The sequence below is a fragment of the Leopardus geoffroyi genome, chromosome A1 (assembly GCF_018350155.1).
Source record: "Leopardus geoffroyi isolate Oge1 chromosome A1, O.geoffroyi_Oge1_pat1.0, whole genome shotgun sequence".
NCBI lineage: Eukaryota > Metazoa > Chordata > Mammalia > Carnivora > Felidae > Leopardus > Leopardus geoffroyi.
The window spans coordinates 79,234,866-79,242,767 of NC_059326.1; the positions used below are offsets into that span (position 1 = coordinate 79,234,866).

The 7,902-nt window shown below is 51.5% G+C and overlaps 1 long non-coding RNA gene across 1 annotated transcript; it reads right to left on the reverse strand.

Annotated features, from left to right (window-relative positions):
• Nucleotides 1-4,411: 4,411 nt before the first annotated feature.
• Nucleotides 4,412-7,161, reverse strand: LOC123596245. The gene is made up of 2 exons (XR_006711622.1): nt 7,015-7,161; nt 4,412-5,366 (listed from the first exon to the last, which is right to left on the reverse strand). It is a non-coding gene; the product is annotated as an uncharacterized LOC123596245 (long non-coding RNA).
• Nucleotides 7,162-7,902: the final 741 nt, after the last annotated feature.

Sequence of the window (7,902 nt, forward strand, 5' to 3'; positions counted from 1 at the left end):
CTCCTCTCCAGTCCTCTGCCCGTGCCTGCGAGGCTCGCAGCCCCTACAAGGTGTCCTCGGAACCTGCCTGGGGTAAAAGAAATCCATTCTGGAGAATACAGTCAGAACTCAAAAGCAAAGCCCTTTCCCCTAAACTCTGTCCTCGATGAGAAACGAGAAGGTTGAACGGTTGGAGAGCATCTGACACACGCCAGGCTTTGTTTTCTTTGCCTTCTTTGGAGATTGAGAAGAACTTCGTCCTTAGCTTCCAGAGAGAGACAACGGGGCCATATTTCCCTGATCTTTCCCAGCAAGATGGTAATGGGAGTGTCTGAACTCCGCCCAGAGCTGTGGCTCCTGTGGGGCAAAGTCTGTTTCCTCCCAAATAACCCAGCTGAGGAAATGTCCCCAGTCAGTTCTCCACTCCTGTCTTACGTTATCAGAAAGACTTCATACAGATGACCCTGCCCTGTGTTCTCACCTATTTCCAGGCACACAGAAGAGTAACGGTGACCCTGATAGGAAGTGTTTTATTCTGACTTATCAAGCATTCACCATGGACCAGAGACCGCTTGAGAAATTTCCATGCGTTAACTTAATCTAATCTTAACAACGACCCTAGGAGGTAGGCTCTCCAGATGGCATCTGGCTTCAGAGCTCACTCTGTTTCCCATGAAAAAGCATTGTTTGGGACATGTCAGAATAATAACAACTGACATACACCACAAAACGTCCTAGGAAGCCTTAAAAAGTGTTTCCAGAGAACTCCTCTCGTTTCCCCTGCGTCACCGCCTGTGAGATGAGACGTCCTTTCTCCTCCCGTCCGCACTATCTCCAGCGTCGGGATGAGGGAGAGCAGCCAGGGAGAGGTGGAGGGCCAGCCTGGCCTCGCCCACATTTGCAGGGGTGATGTCGGGCTGCTACTGGGTGTTCTGCCCGCCGGGGCGAGGTCCGCAGCCTGCATCACCCAACACGGTGTCAGAATCCGGTCCCCTGCTTGGCGTCTTCCCAAACTCAAGCAAGCCAAAAAGAAATTTCATGATCTTCCCTCCACAACCCACCCCTCTCAACTCTTCCCACCTTGCCAGTGGTGCCCCCCTGCGTTCTGGTCTCCCGGTTTCAACACCTAGCAGTCATCTTTGGTCATTTCTCTCTCGCTGTCCCATCGAAGCCAGGCTCCAGCCATGTCCTTTGGAAGGCAACGTGCAAGGGGGGAACAGCGCTAATCTGGCCAGACCACACTGCGCTTTGACCTGCAGGCACTGTGACGGGAAGAGCAAGAATGTCCAGATGTGATGGTTTTATAATCTCATGGAGATGAAACCAGGATGTAGATCATTAGGAGTCAAGGTAAGAAATGACAGGGACACGGGAGAGGGAACGTAACTCAGATCCTTGCTGACCTGGTGAGGGCTCTCCGAGCAGCACACGCTCACCTCCAAGTGGCTGAGACAGAAGGAGGCAGCCTGGGAGCCGGAACCGGCCAGACTCAGAACCGACAGGACGAGGGGCGGACTCCGTGCACGGAGCTCAAGAAGGGGGGAGAGAGCCACGAGCGGTTGCTTTCGGCTGAGTTTCGGGGGGGGGGTGAAGAAGGAGGTCAGCAGAAGTAGGTCATAAAGTTACAATTTCTTAAAATTCCATTCTTCCGCCTCTCTGGCCGCTCTGGGATCACGCTGGTCCGGGCGCTTACCTACCACCTGCTGCCTGCAGGAACTCCTCTGCCTCTGGACCACCGCCACCGGACCTGAGGGCCTCCCCACCCAGAGTGCGGCCCGTGATCTCGCGTCCCCCCTGCTCCCGGGGTGCTCCTGACGTGCCACGAGCTCACGGAGGCCGCTGTAGGGACTGAGCCCACTCCTCCTTCTCTCCCCTTTCCAGAACTGCCCTACTGACTTGAAAGTCACATCTTCCCCCCCGGGGGGTGGGGGGGCCTCTCATGTCACCTGGCTACAAACCACAGACTATGCCTTCAGTTCTCTCGTTCGTGTCCGGCCTTTGACTCACTCCTGGGCCCTTTGCACCATGTCAATACACCCGTCTTTTTCATTAAGACGAAAGAATCCTCCCAAGGCTGCCTTGGCTCCTCGGTCGCCCAGCTCTTTCTTTGTGACCCTCGCGCCGTGAACATGTACTGTCCCGGGGCCCACCCTTCAGTCGGCCAGGCAGGCCTCCTGCCCACAACAGAGCAGGGCTCCCTAAGGTGAGGGCCTCGCTGCGGGCGGAGCTGGGCTGACAAGAGCAGAAACCCGAGTAAGCGAATCGCCGCATAGACGCAATGATTTCCACGTAACGGGAAGCCCAGGGCCCGGACAGTCCATCACCATGCGAAGCGAACTGAGCGCGTCACTTTCGTCTTCTGACGGTTGCAAGATCCTTCCTTGCTCCTCTGGCGGCCACTGGCCTGGCTTCCAGGTAGGAAGGAGGGGGGGAGCCAGGGACCAAGGTCAAGTGTGACCCTTAAAATCCACAGAAAAGTTCAGAGGCCAGGGAGACCCTGCAACCCGGCCTCATGGAATGGCCCCCACCGTGGTCAGGGGACACGACGTCCAGCCACGCCAAAGTGGCCTCTTTTGGTTTCTGCTACTCCCACCATCTCCACTCTTCCCAAAGGAGCACCCTCCAGTGCCATCCACCTGGGAAGCCCAGGAAGCCAGCGACCTTCTCTTCTTCAGATATGTTCTGGTAACTTCTAGGACAGGACGCTCCTCTGGGATTCCTTGGACTTCCCGGCCAGTCCTCCTCTGTCCCCCCCACGTGCTCCCCCTCCGCTCACTCAGCGCCGTGCTCCCATCTGGTGCTCCCTTCCGGCCCTGCAGGGCTGACGGCAGAGCTCCTGCAGCAGCACCCTGGAGGGGGTAGCTTCACCGGGGACAGGAAAGGTCGCTTACACAGGTGTGCAGGCTCACAGGTGCCGGAGGCCAAGACGTCTTGTCTCCGTGGCCTCCCCTCCATGGTTTCCGGAGGACTCTTGCTGCTGCGGGCACAGTGAACAAGGTCTAAACCCTCCCTATGTGTCTTCATTCTTCCCACCTGGTCCTCCCCGGTCCCCCAAACGGGGTCACCGAGCCACCGTTTGAGGCCTCACACGGGTGAAGCCGTGAGCTAGCCACACAAGGGTGCTCACTGCTCTGGCCGCATCACTCCAGCCCTATAGTCACGTGACCACTTAGGTGCGGGTGACTGGGCTCACACACAAGCCTGATTATGTCATTCTGGGACTTGAACACCTTTCTTGTACATCGCGGCAGCGCTATATACTAACATGGCTTCCCTGACCCACCTTCTTCTCCCAAATCTTCTCCCATAATCCCCTGGGGCGACTCCTCCAACCCCACCCCAGTCCCACAACCCCCTGGGGTGACTCTTCCAACCCCACCCCAGTCCCACAATCCCCTGAGGCACCTCCCTCACCCCCGCCCCATCTGTCAGCTTTCCCCTTTCTGGATTACATGTTTCTTCTAAAGCACCATGTCCCACCCATAAAGAGAACACTGTTTATCTTTCTTCCTGGTGCACTGTACCCAATCTGTGGCTTTTAGGTGGAGCTCGATCCCGGCAGGTGTCTGTCCCTCTCTGAGCCCCGCCCCCTCCCTGCCCCACCGTCAGGGTGTGCTTCTGTACAAGAACCCTACTAGGCACTCCCAGGGTGGCTGTCCCCTGTCCAACAGCATGGTGTCAGAGCCTGTATAGTGCAGGGGGAAGTCCTGGTGTTCCAACTGCTAACTCCCATATTTCATAAACAAAAGATGCACCTTTTTCACAGGTTAATATCCCTAAAATCAGTCTTGCAATCCCGTTCATATTGGCAGTTATTCAATGCCATTTTATATTGTTAATAAGCCACACCTTTTCTTTTTAATGTTTATTTGTGAGAGAGAGAAAGAGAGACAGAGCGTGAGCAGGTGAGGATCGGAGAGAGACAGACAGACAGACAGAATCCGAAGCAGGTTCCACCCTCAGAGCTGTCAGCACCGAGCCCGACGTGGGGCTCACAAACCAAGAGATCTGAAGTCAGAAGCTTAAGGGACTGAGCCACCCAGGCACCCCAGCCCCAACTTTTTTTTTATAGCACATAAAATCATGGTATTATCTCACACTTGGTAATATCTCAGATTTGATGAACAGCATCATGCGACCTTGGGCAAATTACGTAACCTTGCACTGCCCAAGCTTTCATCTGTGCAGTGTGGCGATACCCAAAGCTTTGGCACTTGTGATAAATCAGGAAAGATGATCACACAAAGCACTGGAAACAGGGCTGTCTGGCACACAGGCATTGATCAGTATTCCTAGCCATCCCGCAAGAACCGCATCTGTTGTTCCCTTTGTCCCTAGTGCTCAGCATAATACCTGGCCTGGCCTGGCGCTTATCATGTCTTTGTTCGTGTGGAATAGGTGAGGGAGAAAATAGGCACAGCGTGCTCATCCCTACCTCGCTGACTTATTTTTATTCCTGATCTTTTCAACAAAAGCGATTCTTTGCGTCTGTATTCCTCTTCTTTCCAACACAAAGTGTCCCTGTGGTAGACTTAGAAAAAACCCACCATCTAAAATTCCACTGATTCAACCAGCACACATTTATTTTGATATGTAGAAACCATAAAATTCAAAATAAATGTTCGGATGCTTCAGAAGATACTTTCAAAACTATACAACGTAAGATAGTTTACCCTTGCCCCTCCAGTTCCACCCTCCAGAAGGAAATCATTATGCTCAGGGTGGATCTTTCCAGATTTCTTTTTCGGTGCAAATAGTATGAGCCGAATAAAAGGGTGGTTGTTTGAGAGGTGATTGTGACTGTTGCTTGAAATGAAATGAACGATTTCACACACAAAAAGGACTAAATCCTGTCTGACCAGTGGTTGCTCGGTCTCACACCCCCAAGTCCCTGTCCTGACTTCTCCCCTCTTGACTTCCCATTTTAACCTCATCCCTCCCATGACCCTCTCCCTGCTCACATGCACACACGGGCAAGTGTCTTGCCTACCTCTCCGCCACCTTTGTCTCTCTCGGCAGTCTCTTCTCATTAATTATGAAATCTGGGACATTTGGGGGCTATAGAGTGGACTTCTTTCAATGGTGACAACTCTGGGTGAAGCTGGTCTTGAAGGGAAAACTTGTTCGAGATGTTTTCGGGAGTGCGGAAGAAGGGCCACTGAGTCAAAAGGGCACTTCCTTTTTTCATCTTTCCTTTTTTCATCTTCCTTTTTTCATCTTTCAGCTTCAATCCGTGCCGTCTTCTCCCTTCTGCCTGGGGTCAACACAGGGCAGGCTCTTGTTATGGGGTTCTATGTTGTCAACTTCTCCCATGGCCCTCTGAGCATAGGAATCAACATTCAGATGCCAGCAACTTTGACCCAGCAAACTTACTGGCAGAAATTGATCTGATAAAATAGAGACAGATACACAGATACACGTAGAGAATGTTCAGAGCATTGCTTTTCGAGAACAGGTGTCAGAAACCAATGACCATTAATAGGGGAGTTATTAAATACGTTATGGCACATACATGCAACATGTGTCTGTTACAAAGGATGAAACCAGAAAATGCAACCTACAATGCAACACAAATATGCAAACACGGAGAAACTTCTGGGAATAAATATGTAAATATCAGCGGTGGTTTTTCCTAAAGGATTACTAGAGATTTTCTCTTCTTTGTCACTTATAGTATTATCTGTTTTTCCCCCAGTGGTCACGTTATCATATATGTAATGAAATAAGCTCTTTTCACCTTGGAAAACTCAGGGCCTACCTTTCACCATGCCTCCCCTGTCCTGACGTTATCGCCCAGTTCTGTGTGGTCTGGAGAAATGGCGTTAGCCCCAGGTCCCAGAGCCCTCACCCTACTATTGACTATTGGTTTGTCCTAAAAGAAGGTAACAGTGTCATCACTTGAAAAAGAAGGAGGGGAGAGAAGAAGAAAGAGTGGGTGAGCAAAGAGAGGGACCCTATCTGCCGGGGAGGTTCAGCCTGGATTGTCTCTTAAATTGAATGTGAATTGTGAATATATGTCACCAACAACACCTGTCTAAATTCACGTCGCAGCACATGATGAAATAGTCCATATGCTAACTCTAGGAAGCAAGTGCCAAAGATCTCTCGGTTTCCCTGTGATGACAGGTGATAGCAGGATGGCTCCCTTGCCCCGCCCCTTAAGACCTGGCTCGTTCCAAATACATCTTGGGCTCGTATGTCATTGCGGTTTCAATGAGCACGGCTGCGTGTGTTTCTCTTTCCTATCGAAGTGGAAGGGGGTGAGCATTTTCATACGGCTTGCCAAATCTCTTCTGGATCGGCGTCTGGATTTGCGTGGTTTCTGAGGTTGTCCCTCAGAGAAAAACCAACTAGAACAGCCTTGTAGAGTCTAACATGCAGGATTGGTTCTCAGATCGTGCCCATTTCTGCCTCACACTGTTGAAAGGCCCCCGAGGGCCACCGAGGTCCCAGGGAAAAGTGGTTGTGCCCCCAGAGCTGTGACAACCCAAAGAGAAAGGCCACTTCCTTGCTGCGTTCCAACGTGTCACAACCAGGACTCCACTCCCAGAGCAAGGCTGTGTTTCTAATAAAAGCCAGAAAGCCTAATATCTCAAGCTATTTTCAACCCTGCCACTCCGTCACATTTGGCTGTCTGTTTATTTTTGTTAGAAAGACAGACTTGTTCGTCTGCCAGGGGACTGACTCTCTAACACCCTCTGCCACCAACATCTGCACAGAATAGAATGCCTTGGAGGGTCAGATGAGAAAAGAACTCCCTCCCAAGGGGGCGAGAAAGATAGTATTTCTGTTTGAAGCCACAGAGTATGTAAGAGAAAGTGTCGAGGGGGCCACACCAAGGAGCCATGGTGATGGGCCACGCTTCAGCCTAAGAGGGATCCGAGGCCAGCTCACAAAGGTGAAGGGGACACACATGACGTTCAGCTCCTGTGCGGGCCGTATGGGCCATGCAGATGTAGCGTCGTTCTGCCACCATTCGATACTCTCCCTGTGTGTGAGAGCCTGAAAGTGCCCTTTTAAATGTTGTTCACTTACCGTTTGTCTCTTCTTATTGTAAACTCCAGGAAACAGAAGGGATGTCTAATATATTCAGCAGTATATACTCTGTGTTTGCTGCACAGCAGATACTAAGCCAATAGCTGAAGGAAGGAGGAGAGGGTGGAGAGGGAGGAGAAGGGGAAGGAGGGCGGGAAGGAGGGAGGGAGGAGAGAAGGAGGGAGGAATTAGCGCCCTTACCCGATGACACTTCCCACACCTCCCACACTAGACTGGCTGCTGTTTGAAAGCTCCTGCCATTCCGTGCGGCACCTGCAGCCCGCCGGCAGAGAGAGCAAAGTCATCAATAAAACGTCTGCTCAATTGAGTACGTTTTTTAGTGCTCATTGGATTAACAATGGATTGAAATTGATATTATAGTAAAAAAAAAAAAAAACGCCAGGATAGACATGCTCATAAATAAATCCCTTCAATGAATTGACTTTGTGAAAAGGAAGTTTTCAAATCCATTCTGATGGCTAGTTATTTTTGTCACTCAGTAGTCTAAACTCCAGGCACATTTCGGAGGTGGAGGCAAGGGACCGGCAGCATTGCAAGGGGCACCCAGCTTCCTGCGGGAGGCAGGCAGCCTTTCTGTTCCAAGTGGATACACTGGAGGAGGCTCGGTTGTGGGGCAACTTGCCAGGCCAGCTCCCGGGGTTCAGCAAAGATGATTCCACTAGTCAGAGGTTTTGCGAGATTGAGATTAGTGGGGGGTCAGAGATGCCATGGCCTGTTCAGGAACAGCCGCCCAGGGTGCCAAGCACGTGTGACAGTGCCCTGGGAGGAGGAACAGGGCAAATCAGCATGACAGTCTATCTTTTCCGCGACGTCAGATTTGACTACTCAGTTCTGTCTCTAGGCTGCTTACTATTGAAAACGCTATGG